The following is a 22,237-nucleotide window of genomic DNA, read 5'->3' on the forward strand; positions in this document are numbered from 1 at the left end:
CTAATCTTTTCCCTTTCCTTCCCAGCCCCCAAACCCTGCCCTCTGTACCTTTCTCACCACCCGCTTCCCTTCTCCTGTCATCCCCCTACCACCCGGGAAAAAAAGAGATTGCCCCCTCCTTCCACTAGCCCACCCTCCCACCCAAAGAACAACTTCTTCTGCGCAGCTTGTTTTCTAGGCAGCAGCGCTATTGTGATGTCATCGGGGGGCATTGTGACAAGCCGCCAGTGTTCCGTCTCTTCATGTTGTGCACAGTTCAAACGGAAAATACATCAACAGGCAGACTACAGAAAAGCTTACTATCAAAGGTTAGAGGGGGGCTTTCTCAGAGGGCTTTTTACAGTTTTTCTATTCCCAATTAGCCGTTTAAGTGTACTTATTGAAAGTAGTAATTCTTTCATAGGCCGCCCTTTCTTAGTATTTGACGTTCCTTATATTGCGGTATGAGGCTTCGCAGTAGGTTGCAAACATTCATCACCCATGACTGTCCCCAATTGAGCTCAGAAGCTCAATGTCTATCATGACCTCTCTTTTAGAATGTCCAAGAGCAAGCAAACTATTCCTCCAGGAGAGGGCGCCAACAGACTACTAAAGAGATCATCATTACTCAAAGAAAACCCCAAAAACCAATGCATGATAGGAATAAACAGGTAACTTTCTTTGGAGTGGAAGCGGAGAGATCGCACCAGATGCCAATTCTAGATGTTATCACACCTGTGGTCACTGCAGCAGCAGGTGAATCCACTTTGTCCAAAAGGGATCTATTCCATTCAATTGCAAATGATCTAGATAAGACAGAGAACTGCAGCACGGGGACATAGCCGAGTTGGTCAGGTTGAGTGGTGATGAGTTTGCTATTTGGATGAATAAAGAAAGTCAAAAGTGTGAAAGATAAAAAACAAAAGGAGGAAGTGTGAAAAGTGAATGGGCCAAATTGAGGTGCATATGAAGACGTATGCTTTCTTCCAATTCATTAAATCGGGCTAATATGAATCAGGTGAATTGAGTTCTGCTTTTGGAAACTGGGTTAAGAAGGGGTGCACCGTTCCTGGAGGTACTGCAATACCAGGTCAATGCGTGGAGTGGACAGAGCAAGCTCTTTTTCCATCTCCCTGTTCTAAAAATCCATTTAATATATGGTCCCCAGATAGGGGACGTATCAGATATTAAACTGATAAGAACAGATACTACACTTGATCTTAGCCAAAAGGCCGAGAAGCGATAACCAGAATTGGTTTGGGCCTCGAGTGGCACCCTGGCCTATGCCGGACACATCTTAGGGAGAGAGAGCGAGAGGGAGACAAACCCACGCCTACACAAGACATTTTGTCACCCAAGCCAACCCTTGAAAAGGCTGCTTTGCAGAGCCAAAACAAGAAGAATGGTGCGTTTTGCAGCCGCCGCCCACTGCAATGAATCTGAATAACTCCTCCTTTAGGGCGCAAGCAACTCCCCTCCCCCTTGCAGTCTTTCCAATTCACGATACAAAAAGACGGACAGGACAGGTTGCCTGACTTTCCGTCACTGCCACCCTTTGCCATCCTTACCCGTAGAAAGCCCTTTCATCATCCCCAAACCCTAATCTTTTCCCTTTCCTTCCCAGCCCCCAAACCCTGCCCTCTGTACCTTTCTCACCACCCGCTTCCCTTCTCCTGTCATCCCCCTACCACCCGGGAAAAAAAGAGATTGCCCCCTCCTTCCACTAGCCCACCCTCCCACCCAAAGAACAACTTCTTCTGCGCAGCTTGTTTTCTAGGCAGCAGCGCTATTGTGATGTCATCGGGGGGCATTGTGACAAGCCGCCAGTGTTCCGTCTCTTCATGTTGTGCACAGTTCAAACGGAAAATACATCAACAGGCAGACTACAGAAAAGCTTACTATCAAAGGTTAGAGGGGGGCTTTCTCAGAGGGCTTTTTACAGTTTTTCTATTCCCAATTAGCCGTTTAAGTGTACTTATTGAAAGTAGTAATTCTTTCATAGGCCGCCCTTTCTTAGTATTTGACGTTCCTTATATTGCGGTATGAGGCTTCGCAGTAGGTTGCAAACATTCATCACCCATGACTGTCCCCAATTGAGCTCAGAAGCTCAATGTCTATCATGACCTCTCTTTTAGAATGTCCAAGAGCAAGCAAACTATTCCTCCAGGAGAGGGCGCCAACAGACTACTAAAGAGATCATCATTACTCAAAGAAAACCCCAAAAACCAATGCATGATAGGAATAAACAGGTAACTTTCTTTGGAGTGGAAGCGGAGAGATCGCACCAGATGCCAATTCTAGATGTTATCACACCTGTGGTCACTGCAGCAGCAGGTGAATCCACTTTGTCCAAAAGGGATCTATTCCATTCAATTGCAAATGATCTAGATAAGACAGAGAACTGCAGCACGGGGACATAGCCGAGTTGGTCAGGTTGAGTGGTGATGAGTTTGCTATTTGGATGAATAAAGAAAGTCAAAAGTGTGAAAGATAAAAAACAAAAGGAGGAAGTGTGAAAAGTGAATGGGCCAAATTGAGGTGCATATGAAGACGTATGCTTTCTTCCAATTCATTAAATCGGGCTAATATGAATCAGGTGAATTGAGTTCTGCTTTTGGAAACTGGGTTAAGAAGGGGTGCACCGTTCCTGGAGGTACTGCAATACCAGGTCAATGCGTGGAGTGGACAGAGCAAGCTCTTTTTCCATCTCCCTGTTCTAAAAATCCATTTAATATATGGTCCCCAGATAGGGGACGTATCAGATATTAAACTGATAAGAACAGATACTACACTTGATCTTAGCCAAAAGGCCGAGAAGCGATAACCAGAATTGGTTTGGGCCTCGAGTGGCACCCTGGCCTATGCCGGACACATCTTAGGGAGAGAGAGCGAGAGGGAGACAAACCCACGCCTACACAAGACATTTTGTCACCCAAGCCAACCCTTGAAAAGGCTGCTTTGCAGAGCCAAAACAAGAAGAATGGTGCGTTTTGCAGCCGCCGCCCACTGCAATGAATCTGAATAACTCCTCCTTTAGGGCGCAAGCAACTCCCCTCCCCCTTGCAGTCTTTCCAATTCACGATACAAAAAGACGGACAGGACAGGTTGCCTGACTTTCCGTCACTGCCACCCTTTGCCATCCTTACCCGTAGAAAGCCCTTTCATCATCCCCAAACCCTAATCTTTTCCCTTTCCTTCCCAGCCCCCAAACCCTGCCCTCTGTACCTTTCTCACCACCCGCTTCCCTTCTCCTGTCATCCCCCTACCACCCGGGAAAAAAAGAGATTGCCCCCTCCTTCCACTAGCCCACCCTCCCACCCAAAGAACAACTTCTTCTGCGCAGCTTGTTTTCTAGGCAGCAGCGCTATTGTGATGTCATCGGGGGGCATTGTGACAAGCCGCCAGTGTTCCGTCTCTTCATGTTGTGCACAGTTCAAACGGAAAATACATCAACAGGCAGACTACAGAAAAGCTTACTATCAAAGGTTAGAGGGGGGCTTTCTCAGAGGGCTTTTTACAGTTTTTCTATTCCCAATTAGCCGTTTAAGTGTACTTATTGAAAGTAGTAATTCTTTCATAGGCCGCCCTTTCTTAGTATTTGACGTTCCTTATATTGCGGTATGAGGCTTCGCAGTAGGTTGCAAACATTCATCACCCATGACTGTCCCCAATTGAGCTCAGAAGCTCAATGTCTATCATGACCTCTCTTTTAGAATGTCCAAGAGCAAGCAAACTATTCCTCCAGGAGAGGGCGCCAACAGACTACTAAAGAGATCATCATTACTCAAAGAAAACCCCAAAAACCAATGCATGATAGGAATAAACAGGTAACTTTCTTTGGAGTGGAAGCGGAGAGATCGCACCAGATGCCAATTCTAGATGTTATCACACCTGTGGTCACTGCAGCAGCAGGTGAATCCACTTTGTCCAAAAGGGATCTATTCCATTCAATTGCAAATGATCTAGATAAGACAGAGAACTGCAGCACGGGGACATAGCCGAGTTGGTCAGGTTGAGTGGTGATGAGTTTGCTATTTGGATGAATAAAGAAAGTCAAAAGTGTGAAAGATAAAAAACAAAAGGAGGAAGTGTGAAAAGTGAATGGGCCAAATTGAGGTGCATATGAAGACGTATGCTTTCTTCCAATTCATTAAATCGGGCTAATATGAATCAGGTGAATTGAGTTCTGCTTTTGGAAACTGGGTTAAGAAGGGGTGCACCGTTCCTGGAGGTACTGCAATACCAGGTCAATGCGTGGAGTGGACAGAGCAAGCTCTTTTTCCATCTCCCTGTTCTAAAAATCCATTTAATATATGGTCCCCAGATAGGGGACGTATCAGATATTAAACTGATAAGAACAGATTTTTGATTTAACAGCATCTTTATTATCATGCACTACTCACAAAAAGGTAACAAACCGTGTACAGTGCCGCAGCCCCGTACACACAGAACTATACAATCCTTCTTACATAGCCATAGAGTACGACGCACTAAACTATACATCACACTCCTATGCTTATCCATAACACTCAAGCTGAAAGAAAAAGTTAGACCATAAATAACGACGAACCGGCGATTGGGGGATGGGGGTAGGGGAAAAGGGGGATAGGGTGGGGAAATCACAGGCCCGAAGCTTTATTGAAAGACGCACATAACGGGAAAAGGAGGGAGGGGGCATGGAAGAGGTCTAAACCTCCTCCTCGGCGCTGTCGTCCGGACTGTCCATGATGGAATAGTCTCTGAGCAGGCTGTGGATCAGCCTGCGGCAATCCTGGATAGACATCCTCTCCCTCTTCAAGATGAGCCGGTTCCTGGCGACCCAAATAGCGTCCTTAAAGCAGTTCATAAGGCGCCAAGCCTCCTGGATGGCTCCAACGGTGTGAGTCCCAGGGAAGAGTCCATAAAGTACGGAATGGTACGATAGGCTCCCTCTGGGGACGGAGTTCCTCAGGTCATCCTCCAGGGCAACCAACAGGCGCTGTGCGAAACGGCAGTCCCAAAAGGCGTGCAGCGATGTTTCCTCCACGAAGGGGCACCTTGGGCAGTACCGGGTTTTGCACAGGTTCCGGGCGTGCATGAATGACCGGACGGGCAGTCCGCCCTGTATCGCCATCCATGACAAGTCCTTGTGCCCGTTGGTCAATCCAGCCGATGACACGTTTGTCCAAACAGTCTCCAGTGTGTCGTGATGAAGTCCTGGAATGTTCTCCATTTCGTCCTTGGCTCTGATGAGTTTGTGGATAGTCTTTGGCTTCCACAAATCAGGCTTGAGTCCCTCCAGTTGGTGTTCCCTCACAAACCGAACCACGTCTCCGTAGAACCATGGCGCCGTCCAGTTGTAGGGGAAGGAGCTGTCCCACTTGTCCCAGCCTAACCGTCTCCAAAGGGGGAGCAGGAAGAAGCGAGACATGGACCCACCCGCGGAACCTCTCTTGACTCGCAGAGTTCGGCGAACGCAGTCACATACGAAGGAGGATCGCAGGAGGGTGGGGATATCGGGTACGCCCTTCCCACCCTTGCGAGGATCCTTGTACATGATGCTCCGCTTTACTCTGTCCATCTTGGATCCCCAGACAAAACGAAACACCGTCCTGGTAATGGCCCTGCACACGGTGGCAAGGGGGGGCCAGGCCTGGGCCGTGTACTGCAGCACGGGCAGTACCTCGTTACGCAGGACCAGTGCTTTGCCCTCACAGGTGAGGCGTCTGAGGCTCCACAGACCGATCCGTTGGGTGATCTTGGTCAAGCGTTCCTCCCAGGACTTGAGGGCTGCTCCTTCCTTCCCGAACCAGACTCCAAGAACCTTGATGAAATCCGGCTGGATGCTGAAAGGGAAGGGGGCGGAAGAGGCCGGCTGCCAGTCCCCGAAGAGCATGGCTTCCGACTTCCCGCAGTTGACTTTGGCTCCCGAAGCCCGTCCGAAGGTCTCACAGGTCTGGACGAGGGTGTCGACTGAGCGCCGGTCCGCGCAGAAGACGGTCACGTCGTCCATGTAGAGCGAGCACTTGACCTCGAAGCGTTCTGGTCCTGGTGCGGTGATCCCTCTGATCTCTCCATTCCGCCGGATAGCCTCTGCAAAGAGTTCTATAACACAAACAAAAAGAAGAGGTGACAGAGGACAGCCTTGTCTGACCCCTGAGAGGACCGGGAAGGGGTCAGTCTTCCAGCCGTTTACCAACACCGAGCTGTGAATATCAAAATACATTAGTTGGACATACAAGCAAAACATGTTACCCAAACCTAACCTGTGCAGAGCTTTGCCCAGGAACTCATGGGAAACACGGTCGAAGGCCTTTTCCTGATCCAACGAGATCAGGGCTGCGTGCACCCGGCGGGCTTTGATGTACTCGACCGTGTCCCGCATGAGAGCCAGGCTGTCTGCGATGCGACGTCCGGGGATGCCGCAGGTCTGATCCGGGTGGATGATCCGTCCGATAACCGTCTTCAGTCTCGTTGCCATCGTCTTGGCCAGGATCTTGTAGTCGACATTCAGAAGGGTGATGGGACGCCAATTCTTCAGGTCGCACCTCTCTCCTTTACGCTTGTACAGGATCGTGACCATTCCTTCCCTCAGAGATGGAGGCATTCTGCCCTCCACCACCATCTCCTCATACAGCCCTAACAGGTCCGGACAGATTAGGTCTCCCAGCGCTACATAGAGCTCTGCTGGGAGGCCGTCACTGCCCGGTGTCCTGCCAGAACTAAAGGATTTGGCGGCCGAGAGCAGCTCGTCCACCGTCAGAGGAACGTCCATGGCCGCCGCGTCTGCAGGGTCAAGATGGTTAGTGATACCTGAAAGGAACTTATCGGCGGCCTCGGGGTCAGTAGTCTTGCGGGCGTAGAGTTCGCTGTAGAAGTCGCTGACGACCTTCATCACGTTCTCTTTCCCGCGTCGCATGTTTCCACTCTCGTCTCGTAGTTCATTCATGGGCGTGTGACCGGCGTGGAGTTTCCTGAAAAAGAACGAGTTACATTTCTCACCCTTCTCCAGGTTCTCCACTTTGGAACGGAAGACAATTCGCTCGGACTCCTCCTCGAAGTGCCTTTTCAGGCTCCTCTTAGTCTCCTCCAGCTCCTCTCTCACGTCCCAGCCGCATCGAAGAAGGTCCTGCAGGGAACGCAGCTCACGCTGGAGTCTCCTGAAGTCCCTCCTCTTCAGACACGCCTGTTGTTGACTCTTTGCCTGAAAGAAGAAACGGAACTCGAGTTTAACGTATTCCCACCAGTCAGAAACAGACTGGAAGCCCGCCTTGTAGGCCCGCCACGTGGAGTAGGCAGCTCTAAGCTCCTCCAGAATCTCACCCTTTTCCAGCAGAGAGCAGTTCAGCTTCCAGGAGCCCGGGCCAATGGGGAAGCCATGGCCCAGCACACCTTGAAAGTGAATGGCTCTGTGGTCAGAGAAGAAGCAGGGGACCATCGAGTGCCCACTCCGCCCAACCGCCCGAGAGGTAAACACAAAGTCAATCCTGGAACGCAGCGAGCCATCGGATCGGCACCATGAATAGTTCACGGATCCGTGTCCGATGGAGCCAACAACGTCCACAAGAGAGGCTTCGGTCACCATCTCAATGAGCAGTTTGGATGTGACGTCCAACTTGGCAGCCGTTCCAGAACTGCGTCCATCCTCCTCAATCGGGCAGTTGAAATCCCCGGCCATCACTACCGTCCTGGCGGTAGCGAGCTGAGGGCGCAGGGCTTGGAGGAGCTCCAGTCGATCGCTCTTCACAGGAGAAGCATACACATTGATGAACCTGACAGGTTCTCCCGCCCAGGTGCCATCCACGAGCAGTAACCTGCCGCAGACGATTTCCTGAACAGAGTCCAATGTGAAGGCGCTTCCCCTGATCAGCACGGCGACCCCCGCGGACCTACAGTCGCCCCCGCCAGACCAGTAGGATGGGCCATGGGTCCACTCCCTGGCCAGATGGTTGAAGGACCTAGAGGAGGGAAGGGAGCATTCCTGCAGGAAAAATACATCACTAGACTGAGTGTTAAGGAACGTAAAAATTGTCTGACGTCGGAACTTGTCTCTGATGCTCCTAACATTAATGGAAAAGATGTTAATGTTAGCAGTCATTGGAGGAAAGAGAAAGTTAGAGCAGGCGGTGTGCCTTAGTTACCACTCCGGTCGGGCGGTTCTTCCTCTTTGGCACCTGCTGGTAAGGGTATCTCCAGCAGACCCTCTTCTGCTAGCTGATCAAGCAGGGATGGTGCCTCAGTGGCTTCCGACTCCTCCATTTCTTCTTCGGCCACAAGGGACTCCACCATCTGCTCCAACACGTCCGGTTCTGGGAGGAGGCCATCCTCCTCTTCCTGGGGTGGATTGGGGTCCACAATGAACAGCTTGGAAGGTTCTGCGACAGGACTATCTTCCACCTTCCTTTTCCTTTGGCCTGTACCTGAGGAGACAAGAGCTGGAAAATCCTCCTCGGTGAAAAGTGCAAGAGTGCTGAGGCCCTCTGCTCTCATGGTCTGGGGAGGGAGAGTGGGCTTTGGGGGGGGGGTGAGGAGACCAACTGAGGAGTAGGGAAATGAGGTGGAGGTAGTGGAATCCTCAGTAGGGTTGGCCGGGGGGGGAGGGGTTTGGACAGGGGTGACAGGGGGGGGGACCAGGGAGGGGGCAACAGTTTTCTTACCCTTCTTTTCCCTGGACTCCGTGGCTGCTGGGGCATCGGCTGGAGCCACGGTCGCCGGGTTCTTGGCCGCCTTGTCCTTGGCCTCTGTGGCCTTGGTCGTAGCTGCCTTGGTCGACGAAGCTGTGATTACCCGATACTGGGTCGCCGCGGCAACCCTTGCCCAGGATTTCTCCCGCTGTGGGCAGTCCTTGTAAAGGTGGTCCGCCTGTCCACATAGGTTGCAAGTCTTCTTCTTTGGGCAGTCCTTGGAGCTGTGTCCTGTCACCCGGCAAACCCTGCAGGCGTCCTCCTTGCAGGTCTTCATCGAATGCCCTTTCCCGCCACATTTCCTGCAGTTGTGTGGCATGTCCGGGTAGTAGATGAGACCAAAGGAGTTTCCCAGAGAGAATGTCGGGGGCAGGTGCTGGAGACCATCCTCGGATGCTGGTTCCCTGTAGAGTCGAACGGTTACTGACCACTTACCCGTCCAGAATCCGTTGCCGTTAAGGATGTGGGATGGCTCCCTCACCACTGTGCAGAGACGTCCCAGGAACGTGGAGATGTCTCTTCCTGGGGTGTGCGGGTTCCGCATGGAGACCGTGATCCTCTTCTCATCCCTCTGTATAGGACAGGATCCTAAAAAGGAATGAAAAGGGGAGCCCGGCATCGCTGCGTTCATCGCCTCACAGTATCTCCTGCAGGCATTCACCGTGGCAAAGGTTACCAGAAAAATGCCAGTCATGAAGGTCTGGACACTCAGGGTTTCCGCCCTGGAGAAGCCCTGATCCAGAATCATCTTCTTGCAGAACACGTCGCTGGACATGTCCGGCAACCTACCATCCACTGCCTTTAGCTTCAGGGCGACCGTCTGCCGCATCCAAGGCTCCAGGGTTGGAGCCTTTTCAGGCGGCGTCCGGGCTCCCTCCGGCTGGCTGGCGTCGGAGGTAGGGGCCTCTTGGGCCGAAGAAGCCTCTGGATGAGCCTTCCTGGAGGTCCCTGGGTCCTGAGCCTTCCTGGCTGCCTTCTCTGGCTTGCTTGCCATGGCTGGTTCCTGCTTGAGTTCCCGGAGCTGGATCTTGGATTCTTCTCCGGGTGTCTTCTCCCGCTGTGTTCCTCCTCGAAGTTCCTCTGGTCTCCCCAAGTCTTCTCCGAGCCTTCGTCTTCTTGCTTCTTTCTGCCAAGCTCTTCTTCCGTCCGATCTCCCTCTTTCGGTCTCGGCTGGGCTTCGGAGCTTGTCTCCCTGATCGTATCTCGTCAAGTGTAGCTAGCTCAGTTTGTTCTGATAAGAACAGATACTACACTTGATCTTAGCCAAAAGGCCGAGAAGCGATAACCAGAATTGGTTTGGGCCTCGAGTGGCACCCTGGCCTATGCCGGACACATCTTAGGGAGAGAGAGCGAGAGGGAGACAAACCCACGCCTACACAAGACATTTTGTCACCCAAGCCAACCCTTGAAAAGGCTGCTTTGCAGAGCCAAAACAAGAAGAATGGTGCGTTTTGCAGCCGCCGCCCACTGCAATGAATCTGAATAACTCCTCCTTTAGGGCGCAAGCAACTCCCCTCCCCCTTGCAGTCTTTCCAATTCACGATACAAAAAGACGGACAGGACAGGTTGCCTGACTTTCCGTCACTGCCACCCTTTGCCATCCTTACCCGTAGAAAGCCCTTTCATCATCCCCAAACCCTAATCTTTTCCCTTTCCTTCCCAGCCCCCAAACCCTGCCCTCTGTACCTTTCTCACCACCCGCTTCCCTTCTCCTGTCATCCCCCTACCACCCGGGAAAAAAAGAGATTGCCCCCTCCTTCCACTAGCCCACCCTCCCACCCAAAGAACAACTTCTTCTGCGCAGCTTGTTTTCTAGGCAGCAGCGCTATTGTGATGTCATCGGGGGGCATTGTGACAAGCCGCCAGTGTTCCGTCTCTTCATGTTGTGCACAGTTCAAACGGAAAATACATCAACAGGCAGACTACAGAAAAGCTTACTATCAAAGGTTAGAGGGGGGCTTTCTCAGAGGGCTTTTTACAGTTTTTCTATTCCCAATTAGCCGTTTAAGTGTACTTATTGAAAGTAGTAATTCTTTCATAGGCCGCCCTTTCTTAGTATTTGACGTTCCTTATATTGCGGTATGAGGCTTCGCAGTAGGTTGCAAACATTCATCACCCATGACTGTCCCCAATTGAGCTCAGAAGCTCAATGTCTATCATGACCTCTCTTTTAGAATGTCCAAGAGCAAGCAAACTATTCCTCCAGGAGAGGGCGCCAACAGACTACTAAAGAGATCATCATTACTCAAAGAAAACCCCAAAAACCAATGCATGATAGGAATAAACAGGTAACTTTCTTTGGAGTGGAAGCGGAGAGATCGCACCAGATGCCAATTCTAGATGTTATCACACCTGTGGTCACTGCAGCAGCAGGTGAATCCACTTTGTCCAAAAGGGATCTATTCCATTCAATTGCAAATGATCTAGATAAGACAGAGAACTGCAGCACGGGGACATAGCCGAGTTGGTCAGGTTGAGTGGTGATGAGTTTGCTATTTGGATGAATAAAGAAAGTCAAAAGTGTGAAAGATAAAAAACAAAAGGAGGAAGTGTGAAAAGTGAATGGGCCAAATTGAGGTGCATATGAAGACGTATGCTTTCTTCCAATTCATTAAATCGGGCTAATATGAATCAGGTGAATTGAGTTCTGCTTTTGGAAACTGGGTTAAGAAGGGGTGCACCGTTCCTGGAGGTACTGCAATACCAGGTCAATGCGTGGAGTGGACAGAGCAAGCTCTTTTTCCATCTCCCTGTTCTAAAAATCCATTTAATATATGGTCCCCAGATAGGGGACGTATCAGATATTAAACTGATAAGAACAGATACTACACTTGATCTTAGCCAAAAGGCCGAGAAGCGATAACCAGAATTGGTTTGGGCCTCGAGTGGCACCCTGGCCTATGCCGGACACATCTTAGGGAGAGAGAGCGAGAGGGAGACAAACCCACGCCTACACAAGACATTTTGTCACCCAAGCCAACCCTTGAAAAGGCTGCTTTGCAGAGCCAAAACAAGAAGAATGGTGCGTTTTGCAGCCGCCGCCCACTGCAATGAATCTGAATAACTCCTCCTTTAGGGCGCAAGCAACTCCCCTCCCCCTTGCAGTCTTTCCAATTCACGATACAAAAAGACGGACAGGACAGGTTGCCTGACTTTCCGTCACTGCCACCCTTTGCCATCCTTACCCGTAGAAAGCCCTTTCATCATCCCCAAACCCTAATCTTTTCCCTTTCCTTCCCAGCCCCCAAACCCTGCCCTCTGTACCTTTCTCACCACCCGCTTCCCTTCTCCTGTCATCCCCCTACCACCCGGGAAAAAAAGAGATTGCCCCCTCCTTCCACTAGCCCACCCTCCCACCCAAAGAACAACTTCTTCTGCGCAGCTTGTTTTCTAGGCAGCAGCGCTATTGTGATGTCATCGGGGGGCATTGTGACAAGCCGCCAGTGTTCCGTCTCTTCATGTTGTGCACAGTTCAAACGGAAAATACATCAACAGGCAGACTACAGAAAAGCTTACTATCAAAGGTTAGAGGGGGGCTTTCTCAGAGGGCTTTTTACAGTTTTTCTATTCCCAATTAGCCGTTTAAGTGTACTTATTGAAAGTAGTAATTCTTTCATAGGCCGCCCTTTCTTAGTATTTGACGTTCCTTATATTGCGGTATGAGGCTTCGCAGTAGGTTGCAAACATTCATCACCCATGACTGTCCCCAATTGAGCTCAGAAGCTCAATGTCTATCATGACCTCTCTTTTAGAATGTCCAAGAGCAAGCAAACTATTCCTCCAGGAGAGGGCGCCAACAGACTACTAAAGAGATCATCATTACTCAAAGAAAACCCCAAAAACCAATGCATGATAGGAATAAACAGGTAACTTTCTTTGGAGTGGAAGCGGAGAGATCGCACCAGATGCCAATTCTAGATGTTATCACACCTGTGGTCACTGCAGCAGCAGGTGAATCCACTTTGTCCAAAAGGGATCTATTCCATTCAATTGCAAATGATCTAGATAAGACAGAGAACTGCAGCACGGGGACATAGCCGAGTTGGTCAGGTTGAGTGGTGATGAGTTTGCTATTTGGATGAATAAAGAAAGTCAAAAGTGTGAAAGATAAAAAACAAAAGGAGGAAGTGTGAAAAGTGAATGGGCCAAATTGAGGTGCATATGAAGACGTATGCTTTCTTCCAATTCATTAAATCGGGCTAATATGAATCAGGTGAATTGAGTTCTGCTTTTGGAAACTGGGTTAAGAAGGGGTGCACCGTTCCTGGAGGTACTGCAATACCAGGTCAATGCGTGGAGTGGACAGAGCAAGCTCTTTTTCCATCTCCCTGTTCTAAAAATCCATTTAATATATGGTCCCCAGATAGGGGACGTATCAGATATTAAACTGATAAGAACAGATACTACACTTGATCTTAGCCAAAAGGCCGAGAAGCGATAACCAGAATTGGTTTGGGCCTCGAGTGGCACCCTGGCCTATGCCGGACACATCTTAGGGAGAGAGAGCGAGAGGGAGACAAACCCACGCCTACACAAGACATTTTGTCACCCAAGCCAACCCTTGAAAAGGCTGCTTTGCAGAGCCAAAACAAGAAGAATGGTGCGTTTTGCAGCCGCCGCCCACTGCAATGAATCTGAATAACTCCTCCTTTAGGGCGCAAGCAACTCCCCTCCCCCTTGCAGTCTTTCCAATTCACGATACAAAAAGACGGACAGGACAGGTTGCCTGACTTTCCGTCACTGCCACCCTTTGCCATCCTTACCCGTAGAAAGCCCTTTCATCATCCCCAAACCCTAATCTTTTCCCTTTCCTTCCCAGCCCCCAAACCCTGCCCTCTGTACCTTTCTCACCACCCGCTTCCCTTCTCCTGTCATCCCCCTACCACCCGGGAAAAAAAGAGATTGCCCCCTCCTTCCACTAGCCCACCCTCCCACCCAAAGAACAACTTCTTCTGCGCAGCTTGTTTTCTAGGCAGCAGCGCTATTGTGATGTCATCGGGGGGCATTGTGACAAGCCGCCAGTGTTCCGTCTCTTCATGTTGTGCACAGTTCAAACGGAAAATACATCAACAGGCAGACTACAGAAAAGCTTACTATCAAAGGTTAGAGGGGGGCTTTCTCAGAGGGCTTTTTACAGTTTTTCTATTCCCAATTAGCCGTTTAAGTGTACTTATTGAAAGTAGTAATTCTTTCATAGGCCGCCCTTTCTTAGTATTTGACGTTCCTTATATTGCGGTATGAGGCTTCGCAGTAGGTTGCAAACATTCATCACCCATGACTGTCCCCAATTGAGCTCAGAAGCTCAATGTCTATCATGACCTCTCTTTTAGAATGTCCAAGAGCAAGCAAACTATTCCTCCAGGAGAGGGCGCCAACAGACTACTAAAGAGATCATCATTACTCAAAGAAAACCCCAAAAACCAATGCATGATAGGAATAAACAGGTAACTTTCTTTGGAGTGGAAGCGGAGAGATCGCACCAGATGCCAATTCTAGATGTTATCACACCTGTGGTCACTGCAGCAGCAGGTGAATCCACTTTGTCCAAAAGGGATCTATTCCATTCAATTGCAAATGATCTAGATAAGACAGAGAACTGCAGCACGGGGACATAGCCGAGTTGGTCAGGTTGAGTGGTGATGAGTTTGCTATTTGGATGAATAAAGAAAGTCAAAAGTGTGAAAGATAAAAAACAAAAGGAGGAAGTGTGAAAAGTGAATGGGCCAAATTGAGGTGCATATGAAGACGTATGCTTTCTTCCAATTCATTAAATCGGGCTAATATGAATCAGGTGAATTGAGTTCTGCTTTTGGAAACTGGGTTAAGAAGGGGTGCACCGTTCCTGGAGGTACTGCAATACCAGGTCAATGCGTGGAGTGGACAGAGCAAGCTCTTTTTCCATCTCCCTGTTCTAAAAATCCATTTAATATATGGTCCCCAGATAGGGGACGTATCAGATATTAAACTGATAAGAACAGATACTACACTTGATCTTAGCCAAAAGGCCGAGAAGCGATAACCAGAATTGGTTTGGGCCTCGAGTGGCACCCTGGCCTATGCCGGACACATCTTAGGGAGAGAGAGCGAGAGGGAGACAAACCCACGCCTACACAAGACATTTTGTCACCCAAGCCAACCCTTGAAAAGGCTGCTTTGCAGAGCCAAAACAAGAAGAATGGTGCGTTTTGCAGCCGCCGCCCACTGCAATGAATCTGAATAACTCCTCCTTTAGGGCGCAAGCAACTCCCCTCCCCCTTGCAGTCTTTCCAATTCACGATACAAAAAGACGGACAGGACAGGTTGCCTGACTTTCCGTCACTGCCACCCTTTGCCATCCTTACCCGTAGAAAGCCCTTTCATCATCCCCAAACCCTAATCTTTTCCCTTTCCTTCCCAGCCCCCAAACCCTGCCCTCTGTACCTTTCTCACCACCCGCTTCCCTTCTCCTGTCATCCCCCTACCACCCGGGAAAAAAAGAGATTGCCCCCTCCTTCCACTAGCCCACCCTCCCACCCAAAGAACAACTTCTTCTGCGCAGCTTGTTTTCTAGGCAGCAGCGCTATTGTGATGTCATCGGGGGGCATTGTGACAAGCCGCCAGTGTTCCGTCTCTTCATGTTGTGCACAGTTCAAACGGAAAATACATCAACAGGCAGACTACAGAAAAGCTTACTATCAAAGGTTAGAGGGGGGCTTTCTCAGAGGGCTTTTTACAGTTTTTCTATTCCCAATTAGCCGTTTAAGTGTACTTATTGAAAGTAGTAATTCTTTCATAGGCCGCCCTTTCTTAGTATTTGACGTTCCTTATATTGCGGTATGAGGCTTCGCAGTAGGTTTGCAAACATTCATCACCCATGACTGTCCCCAATTGAGCTCAGAAGCTCAATGTCTATCATGACCTCTCTTTTAGAATGTCCAAGAGCAAGCAAACTATTCCTCCAGGAGAGGGCGCCAACAGACTACTAAAGAGATCATCATTACTCAAAGAAAACCCCAAAAACCAATGCATGATAGGAATAAACAGGTAACTTTCTTTGGAGTGGAAGCGGAGAGATCGCACCAGATGCCAATTCTAGATGTTATCACACCTGTGGTCACTGCAGCAGCAGGTGAATCCACTTTGTCCAAAAGGGATCTATTCCATTCAATTGCAAATGATCTAGATAAGACAGAGAACTGCAGCACGGGGACATAGCCGAGTTGGTCAGGTTGAGTGGTGATGAGTTTGCTATTTGGATGAATAAAGAAAGTCAAAAGTGTGAAAGATAAAAAACAAAAGGAGGAAGTGTGAAAAGTGAATGGGCCAAATTGAGGTGCATATGAAGACGTATGCTTTCTTCCAATTCATTAAATCGGGCTAATATGAATCAGGTGAATTGAGTTCTGCTTTTGGAAACTGGGTTAAGAAGGGGTGCACCGTTCCTGGAGGTACTGCAATACCAGGTCAATGCGTGGAGTGGACAGAGCAAGCTCTTTTTCCATCTCCCTGTTCTAAAAATCCATTTAATATATGGTCCCCAGATAGGGGACGTATCAGATATTAAACTGATAAGAACAGATACTACACTTGATCTTAGCCAAAAGGCCGAGAAGCGATAACCAGAATTGGTTTGGGCCTCGAGTGGCACCCTGGCCTATGCCGGACACATCTTAGGGAGAGAGAGCGAGAGGGAGACAAACCCACGCCTACACAAGACATTTTGTCACCCAAGCCAACCCTTGAAAAGGCTGCTTTGCAGAGCCAAAACAAGAAGAATGGTGCGTTTTGCAGCCGCCGCCCACTGCAATGAATCTGAATAACTCCTCCTTTAGGGCGCAAGCAACTCCCCTCCCCCTTGCAGTCTTTCCAATTCACGATACAAAAAGACGGACAGGACAGGTTGCCTGACTTTCCGTCACTGCCACCCTTTGCCATCCTTACCCGTAGAAAGCCCTTTCATCATCCCCAAACCCTAATCTTTTCCCTTTCCTTCCCAGCCCCCAAACCCTGCCCTCTGTACCTTTCTCACCACCCGCTTCCCTTCTCCTGTCATCCCCCTACCACCCGGGAAAAAAAGAGATTGCCCCCTCCTTCCACTAGCCCACCCTCCCACCCAAAGAACAACTTCTTCTGCGCAGCTTGTTTTCTAGGCAGCAGCGCTATTGTGATGTCATCGGGGGGCATTGTGACAAGCCGCCAGTGTTCCGTCTCTTCATGTTGTGCACAGTTCAAACGGAAAATACATCAACAGGCAGACTACAGAAAAGCTTACTATCAAAGGTTAGAGGGGGGCTTTCTCAGAGGGCTTTTTACAGTTTTTCTATTCCCAATTAGCCGTTTAAGTGTACTTATTGAAAGTAGTAATTCTTTCATAGGCCGCCCTTTCTTAGTATTTGACGTTCCTTATATTGCGGTATGAGGCTTCGCAGTAGGTTGCAAACATTCATCACCCATGACTGTCCCCAATTGAGCTCAGAAGCTCAATGTCTATCATGACCTCTCTTTTAGAATGTCCAAGAGCAAGCAAACTATTCCTCCAGGAGAGGGCGCCAACAGACTACTAAAGAGATCATCATTACTCAAAGAAAACCCCAAAAACCAATGCATGATAGGAATAAACAGGTAACTTTCTTTGGAGTGGAAGCGGAGAGATCGCACCAGATGCCAATTCTAGATGTTATCACACCTGTGGTCACTGCAGCAGCAGGTGAATCCACTTTGTCCAAAAGGGATCTATTCCATTCAATTGCAAATGATCTAGATAAGACAGAGAACTGCAGCACGGGGACATAGCCGAGTTGGTCAGGTTGAGTGGTGATGAGTTTGCTATTTGGATGAATAAAGAAAGTCAAAAGTGTGAAAGATAAAAAACAAAAGGAGGAAGTGTGAAAAGTGAATGGGCCAAATTGAGGTGCATATGAAGACGTATGCTTTCTTCCAATTCATTAAATCGGGCTAATATGAATCAGGTGAATTGAGTTCTGCTTTTGGAAACTGGGTTAAGAAGGGGTGCACCGTTCCTGGAGGTACTGCAATACCAGGTCAATGCGTGGAGTGGACAGAGCAAGCTCTTTTTCCATCTCCCTGTTCTAAAAATCCATTTAATATATGGTCCCCAGATAGGGGACGTATCAGATATTAAACTGATAAGAACAGATACTACACTTGATCTTAGCCAAAAGGCCGAGAAGCGATAACCAGAATTGGTTTGGGCCTCGAGTGGCACCCTGGCCTATGCCGGACACATCTTAGGGAGAGAGAGCGAGAGGGAGACAAACCCACGCCTACACAAGACATTTTGTCACCCAAGCCAACCCTTGAAAAGGCTGCTTTGCAGAGCCAAAACAAGAAGAATGGTGCGTTTTGCAGCCGCCGCCCACTGCAATGAATCTGAATAACTCCTCCTTTAGGGCGCAAGCAACTCCCCTCCCCCTTGCAGTCTTTCCAATTCACGATACAAAAAGACGGACAGGACAGGTTGCCTGACTTTCCGTCACTGCCACCCTTTGCCATCCTTACCCGTAGAAAGCCCTTTCATCATCCCCAAACCCTAATCTTTTCCCTTTCCTTCCCAGCCCCCAAACCCTGCCCTCTGTACCTTTCTCACCACCCGCTTCCCTTCTCCTGTCATCCCCCTACCACCCGGGAAAAAAAGAGATTGCCCCCTCCTTCCACTAGCCCACCCTCCCACCCAAAGAACAACTTCTTCTGCGCAGCTTGTTTTCTAGGCAGCAGCGCTATTGTGATGTCATCGGGGGGCATTGTGACAAGCCGCCAGTGTTCCGTCTCTTCATGTTGTGCACAGTTCAAACGGAAAATACATCAACAGGCAGACTACAGAAAAGCTTACTATCAAAGGTTAGAGGGGGGCTTTCTCAGAGGGCTTTTTACAGTTTTTCTATTCCCAATTAGCCGTTTAAGTGTACTTATTGAAAGTAGTAATTCTTTCATAGGCCGCCCTTTCTTAGTATTTGACGTTCCTTATATTGCGGTATGAGGCTTCGCAGTAGGTTGCAAACATTCATCACCCATGACTGTCCCCAATTGAGCTCAGAAGCTCAATGTCTATCATGACCTCTCTTTTAGAATGTCCAAGAGCAAGCAAACTATTCCTCCAGGAGAGGGCGCCAACAGACTACTAAAGAGATCATCATTACTCAAAGAAAACCCCAAAAACCAATGCATGATAGGAATAAACAGGTAACTTTCTTTGGAGTGGAAGCGGAGAGATCGCACCAGATGCCAATTCTAGATGTTATCACACCTGTGGTCACTGCAGCAGCAGGTGAATCCACTTTGTCCAAAAGGGATCTATTCCATTCAATTGCAAATGATCTAGATAAGACAGAGAACTGCAGCACGGGGACATAGCCGAGTTGGTCAGGTTGAGTGGTGATGAGTTTGCTATTTGGATGAATAAAGAAAGTCAAAAGTGTGAAAGATAAAAAACAAAAGGAGGAAGTGTGAAAAGTGAATGGGCCAAATTGAGGTGCATATGAAGACGTATGCTTTCTTCCAATTCATTAAATCGGGCTAATATGAATCAGGTGAATTGAGTTCTGCTTTTGGAAACTGGGTTAAGAAGGGGTGCACCGTTCCTGGAGGTACTGCAATACCAGGTCAATGCGTGGAGTGGACAGAGCAAGCTCTTTTTCCATCTCCCTGTTCTAAAAATCCATTTAATATATGGTCCCCAGATAGGGGACGTATCAGATATTAAACTGATAAGAACAGATACTACACTTGATCTTAGCCAAAAGGCCGAGAAGCGATAACCAGAATTGGTTTGGGCCTCGAGTGGCACCCTGGCCTATGCCGGACACATCTTAGGGAGAGAGAGCGAGAGGGAGACAAACCCACGCCTACACAAGACATTTTGTCACCCAAGCCAACCCTTGAAAAGGCTGCTTTGCAGAGCCAAAACAAGAAGAATGGTGCGTTTTGCAGCCGCCGCCCACTGCAATGAATCTGAATAACTCCTCCTTTAGGGCGCAAGCAACTCCCCTCCCCCTTGCAGTCTTTCCAATTCACGATACAAAAAGACGGACAGGACAGGTTGCCTGACTTTCCGTCACTGCCACCCTTTGCCATCCTTACCCGTAGAAAGCCCTTTCATCATCCCCAAACCCTAATCTTTTCCCTTTCCTTCCCAGCCCCCAAACCCTGCCCTCTGTACCTTTCTCACCACCCGCTTCCCTTCTCCTGTCATCCCCCTACCACCCGGGAAAAAAAGAGATTGCCCCCTCCTTCCACTAGCCCACCCTCCCACCCAAAGAACAACTTCTTCTGCGCAGCTTGTTTTCTAGGCAGCAGCGCTATTGTGATGTCATCGGGGGGCATTGTGACAAGCCGCCAGTGTTCCGTCTCTTCATGTTGTGCACAGTTCAAACGGAAAATACATCAACAGGCAGACTACAGAAAAGCTTACTATCAAAGGTTAGAGGGGGGCTTTCTCAGAGGGCTTTTTACAGTTTTTCTATTCCCAATTAGCCGTTTAAGTGTACTTATTGAAAGTAGTAATTCTTTCATAGGCCGCCCTTTCTTAGTATTTGACGTTCCTTATATTGCGGTATGAGGCTTCGCAGTAGGTTGCAAACATTCATCACCCATGACTGTCCCCAATTGAGCTCAGAAGCTCAATGTCTATCATGACCTCTCTTTTAGAATGTCCAAGAGCAAGCAAACTATTCCTCCAGGAGAGGGCGCCAACAGACTACTAAAGAGATCATCATTACTCAAAGAAAACCCCAAAAACCAATGCATGATAGGAATAAACAGGTAACTTTCTTTGGAGTGGAAGCGGAGAGATCGCACCAGATGCCAATTCTAGATGTTATCACACCTGTGGTCACTGCAGCAGCAGGTGAATCCACTTTGTCCAAAAGGGATCTATTCCATTCAATTGCAAATGATCTAGATAAGACAGAGAACTGCAGCACGGGGACATAGCCGAGTTGGTCAGGTTGAGTGGTGATGAGTTTGCTATTTGGATGAATAAAGAAAGTCAAAAGTGTGAAAGATAAAAAACAAAAGGAGGAAGTGTGAAAAGTGAATGGGCCAAATTGAGGTGCATATGAAGACGTATGCTTTCTTCCAATTCATTAAATCGGGCTAATATGAATCAGGTGAATTGAGTTCTGCTTTTGGAAACTGGGTTAAGAAGGGGTGCACCGTTCCTGGAGGTACTGCAATACCAGGTCAATGCGTGGAGTGGACAGAGCAAGCTCTTTTTCCATCTCCCTGTTCTAAAAATCCATTTAATATATGGTCCCCAGATAGGGGACGTATCAGATATTAAACTGATAAGAACAGATACTACACTTGATCTTAGCCAAAAGGCCGAGAAGCGATAACCAGAATTGGTTTGGGCCTCGAGTGGCACCCTGGCCTATGCCGGACACATCTTAGGGAGAGAGAGCGAGAGGGAGACAAACCCACGCCTACACAAGACATTTTGTCACCCAAGCCAACCCTTGAAAAGGCTGCTTTGCAGAGCCAAAACAAGAAGAATGGTGCGTTTTGCAGCCGCCGCCCACTGCAATGAATCTGAATAACTCCTCCTTTAGGGCGCAAGCAACTCCCCTCCCCCTTGCAGTCTTTCCAATTCACGATACAAAAAGACGGACAGGACAGGTTGCCTGACTTTCCGTCACTGCCACCCTTTGCCATCCTTACCCGTAGAAAGCCCTTTCATCATCCCCAAACCCTAATCTTTTCCCTTTCCTTCCCAGCCCCCAAACCCTGCCCTCTGTACCTTTCTCACCACCCGCTTCCCTTCTCCTGTCATCCCCCTACCACCCGGGAAAAAAAGAGATTGCCCCCTCCTTCCACTAGCCCACCCTCCCACCCAAAGAACAACTTCTTCTGCGCAGCTTGTTTTCTAGGCAGCAGCGCTATTGTGATGTCATCGGGGGGCATTGTGACAAGCCGCCAGTGTTCCGTCTCTTCATGTTGTGCACAGTTCAAACGGAAAATACATCAACAGGCAGACTACAGAAAAGCTTACTATCAAAGGTTAGAGGGGGGCTTTCTCAGAGGGCTTTTTACAGTTTTTCTATTCCCAATTAGCCGTTTAAGTGTACTTATTGAAAGTAGTAATTCTTTCATAGGCCGCCCTTTCTTAGTATTTGACGTTCCTTATATTGCGGTATGAGGCTTCGCAGTAGGTTGCAAACATTCATCACCCATGACTGTCCCCAATTGAGCTCAGAAGCTCAATGTCTATCATGACCTCTCTTTTAGAATGTCCAAGAGCAAGCAAACTATTCCTCCAGGAGAGGGCGCCAACAGACTACTAAAGAGATCATCATTACTCAAAGAAAACCCCAAAAACCAATGCATGATAGGAATAAACAGGTAACTTTCTTTGGAGTGGAAGCGGAGAGATCGCACCAGATGCCAATTCTAGATGTTATCACACCTGTGGTCACTGCAGCAGCAGGTGAATCCACTTTGTCCAAAAGGGATCTATTCCATTCAATTGCAAATGATCTAGATAAGACAGAGAACTGCAGCACGGGGACATAGCCGAGTTGGTCAGGTTGAGTGGTGATGAGTTTGCTATTTGGATGAATAAAGAAAGTCAAAAGTGTGAAAGATAAAAAACAAAAGGAGGA

At 48.7% G+C, this 22,237-nt stretch overlaps 9 non-coding genes and 2 pseudogenes across 9 annotated transcripts; all 11 read right to left on the reverse strand.

The window, feature by feature from the left end:
• Positions 1 to 1,032: 1,032 nt before the first annotated feature.
• On the reverse strand, positions 1,033 to 1,223 carry LOC142287153 (U2 spliceosomal RNA). The gene has a single exon (XR_012748160.1). It is a non-coding gene; the product is annotated as a U2 spliceosomal RNA (small nuclear RNA).
• Positions 1,224 to 2,610: 1,387 nt separating this feature from the next.
• Positions 2,611 to 2,801, reverse strand: LOC142287154 (U2 spliceosomal RNA). Its single transcript, XR_012748161.1, has one exon. It is a non-coding gene; the product is annotated as a U2 spliceosomal RNA (small nuclear RNA).
• Positions 2,802 to 4,188: 1,387 nt separating this feature from the next.
• On the reverse strand, positions 4,189 to 4,392 carry LOC142287134 (U2 spliceosomal RNA; annotated as a pseudogene).
• A 5,429-nt stretch (positions 4,393 to 9,821) lies between these two features.
• On the reverse strand, positions 9,822 to 9,925 carry LOC142287139 (U2 spliceosomal RNA; annotated as a pseudogene).
• Positions 9,926 to 11,312: 1,387 nt separating this feature from the next.
• Positions 11,313 to 11,503, reverse strand: LOC142287155 (U2 spliceosomal RNA). Its single transcript, XR_012748162.1, has one exon. It is a non-coding gene; the product is annotated as a U2 spliceosomal RNA (small nuclear RNA).
• A 1,387-nt stretch (positions 11,504 to 12,890) lies between these two features.
• Positions 12,891 to 13,081, reverse strand: LOC142287156 (U2 spliceosomal RNA). The gene has a single exon (XR_012748163.1). It is a non-coding gene; the product is annotated as a U2 spliceosomal RNA (small nuclear RNA).
• Positions 13,082 to 14,468: 1,387 nt separating this feature from the next.
• On the reverse strand, positions 14,469 to 14,659 carry LOC142287157 (U2 spliceosomal RNA). The gene has a single exon (XR_012748164.1). It is a non-coding gene; the product is annotated as a U2 spliceosomal RNA (small nuclear RNA).
• Positions 14,660 to 16,047: 1,388 nt separating this feature from the next.
• Positions 16,048 to 16,238, reverse strand: LOC142287158 (U2 spliceosomal RNA). Its single transcript, XR_012748165.1, has one exon. It is a non-coding gene; the product is annotated as a U2 spliceosomal RNA (small nuclear RNA).
• Positions 16,239 to 17,625: 1,387 nt separating this feature from the next.
• On the reverse strand, positions 17,626 to 17,816 carry LOC142287159 (U2 spliceosomal RNA). The gene has a single exon (XR_012748166.1). It is a non-coding gene; the product is annotated as a U2 spliceosomal RNA (small nuclear RNA).
• A 1,387-nt stretch (positions 17,817 to 19,203) lies between these two features.
• Positions 19,204 to 19,394, reverse strand: LOC142287160 (U2 spliceosomal RNA). Its single transcript, XR_012748167.1, has one exon. It is a non-coding gene; the product is annotated as a U2 spliceosomal RNA (small nuclear RNA).
• Positions 19,395 to 20,781: 1,387 nt separating this feature from the next.
• LOC142287161 (U2 spliceosomal RNA) lies at positions 20,782 to 20,972 on the reverse strand. The gene has a single exon (XR_012748168.1). It is a non-coding gene; the product is annotated as a U2 spliceosomal RNA (small nuclear RNA).
• Between the last annotated feature and the right edge of the window lie 1,265 nt (positions 20,973 to 22,237).

The sequence above is a fragment of the Anomaloglossus baeobatrachus genome, unplaced genomic scaffold (assembly GCF_048569485.1).
Source record: "Anomaloglossus baeobatrachus isolate aAnoBae1 unplaced genomic scaffold, aAnoBae1.hap1 Scaffold_711, whole genome shotgun sequence".
Classification (NCBI taxonomy): domain Eukaryota; kingdom Metazoa; phylum Chordata; class Amphibia; order Anura; family Aromobatidae; genus Anomaloglossus; species Anomaloglossus baeobatrachus.